Source organism: Priapulus caudatus, unplaced genomic scaffold, assembly GCF_000485595.1.
Source record: "Priapulus caudatus unplaced genomic scaffold, Priapulus_caudatus-5.0.1 Scaffold2820, whole genome shotgun sequence".
NCBI classification, from domain to species: domain Eukaryota; kingdom Metazoa; phylum Priapulida; class Priapulimorpha; order Priapulimorphida; family Priapulidae; genus Priapulus; species Priapulus caudatus.
In genome coordinates, this window is record NW_014579881.1 from 2470 (window position 1) to 4592 (window position 2123).

Consider the following 2123-nt stretch of genomic DNA (forward strand, 5'->3'; position numbering starts at 1 on the left):
TCCTCCTCCTCCCTCTCTCTCCTTCTCCTCCGCCTCCCTCTCTCCCTCCTCCTCCTCCCTCTCTCTCCTCCCCCTCCTCCCTCGCTCTCCTCCCTCCTCCCTCGCTCTCATTCTCCTTTCTCTCTCCTCCTCCTCCTCGCTCGCTCTCAGCCTCCTCCCTCTCTCTCGAGAGCGAGGCACACAGAGAGAGAGAGCGAGGCACAGAGAGAGAGAGGGGCAGAGAGAGGAGGGAGGAGGACAGACGCCTCCCTCTCCTCCTCCCTCTCTCTCCTTCTCCTCCTACCCCTCTCTCTCTCCTCCTCCTCCCTGTCTCCTCCTCCTCCTCCCTCTCTCTCCTCATCCATCTCTCACTGTCCTCTCCATCCTGGCAGAGAGAGAACGAGAAAGGCAGAGAGAGAGCGAGAGAGCGCGAGAGAGCGAGAGAGAGAGAGAGAATGAGAGAGGAGAGAGGAGGGGGAGACACCGCCGCCGCCGCCGCCTCCTCCCTCTCTCTCCCTGTCCTCTCCGTCCTGGCACAGAGAGAGAGAGAGAGGGGCAGAGAGAGGCACAGAGAGAGAGCGAGAGAGAGAGAGAGAATGAGAGGGGTAGAGAGAGGCAGAGAGAAAGGCAAGGAGAATACAAAGGTCACTTACCTCTCCCAGCAGGTTGTTGAGGATGATCATCGTCGGTAGGTCAGCAGGATGTCTCCAGGCAATGACTCCTTACCGGACCTGCATGCAACAACGTCATTAATCGCTTATCGATAGCACAAACAGTCGATGTTACTTACAAGATCAGACGTATTATGTTTGTTGTATGTTACGTATGATGTAGTATAATCAATAAATGATTACATGTTGTATTGAAATCACACTTGTCCGACTCTCTGAATATGATGTACATGTGCAACATTAGCAGCATTAGCATTAGCAACAGCATTAGGATTTCCAACAGATTATCAACTTAAATTCATCATTCTCTTCATTCATCATTTCACATTAGCACTGCCACTGGGTAAACAAGCACGGTTGTCGCAACAAGTTCTCGCTCGCAAAGCTATCGACTCTACAAAATGTAATTAGAGCTATGATAATCTTGAGATGTGCATTTTTGAGCGGTGTTACACGCATACGCATACAGGTATACACAGACAGAGACTGGTCGTGCACACACACACAGAGTTCGAGAAGGTGAGACTCACCGCAGCACGAGGTACTCGGCCAGCCGGTGACCTATGTAGCTCTTGCCGGTGTCGCTGGGGCCACACAGAGTGATGCGGCGATGCTCAAGCAGCAGGGACGTGTAGCGCTACATGATCGACTTGGGGATGAGCGTCGAGACGTAGGCAAGAGCATCCACGCAGTGCTGCTGCGCACCTGAAACAAGTGAACAGCGCTCGCTCAATACTATTGATGATGTTAAATGATATTGTTACTACTCAATAACCATTAGAAAGAGGAGGTGGATTGGCCACACCTTGCGCAAATCTAGAGACTCCATCGCCAGACAAGCACTAAACTAAGGCAAACTAAAGGCCGTCCGAAAACTGCATGGAGGAGGTCGGTCAAAGCCGAGGGACACACCGGGACACCATCAGACAACGCCCCACATCGAGTCAGGTGACGAAGTTTTATCAGTGGCCTATGCTCCACCCAGGAACCATGGGCATAATTCAATATACAAATTGCAATCATTGCGATTTTAGAGCGCGATAACTAACCAAGTAGAACACTAAGTGCTTTTTATGTGTTTTTCGATGAATAATTGCTACAAAGAATACAGAAATAAGCTTAGGCCTAATTATATTACACTCATACTGCTTATAATTATATTATTGATTACTATTCCAGTAACATATATTATATATATTAACATGGGAACGATCGCCACTTGACCACGTCTGACGTTCGAACCTATAACTACATAAAAGAAGAGGTATCGATGCAAAGTAAAGTGTAAGGGCAAGTTGGATGTACAACGCTAGTTCTCAGGGGCGGATCTAGCTTTCAGGAAACGGCAGGTGTTGATACGATATTTGAGTAAAGGCGTGCTAGGGTGGTCCGGGAGCATGCCCCCCTCCCACCTGGAAAATTCAGGCAGCCGTGTAGTCACAGGGGGAATTCCCGAATTTCTATCAGCCTGCA

General features: G+C 49.6%; 2 long non-coding RNA genes across 2 annotated transcripts in view; one reads left to right on the forward strand and one right to left on the reverse strand.

Moving 5' to 3' along the window:
- Positions 1 to 715, reverse strand: part of LOC106819091 — a 2223-nt gene extending 1508 nt beyond the window's left edge. Inside the window, exon 1 of the long non-coding RNA XR_001395342.1 lies at positions 633 to 715. This is a non-coding gene — a long non-coding RNA (uncharacterized LOC106819091). The remainder of the gene's footprint in view (positions 1 to 632) is intronic.
- The window catches only part of LOC106819092, a 2142-nt gene extending 1295 nt beyond the window's left edge, over positions 1 to 847 (forward strand). The window contains exon 2 of the long non-coding RNA XR_001395343.1: positions 642 to 847. This is a non-coding gene — a long non-coding RNA (uncharacterized LOC106819092). The remainder of the gene's footprint in view (positions 1 to 641) is intronic.
- Positions 848 to 2123: the final 1276 nt, after the last annotated feature.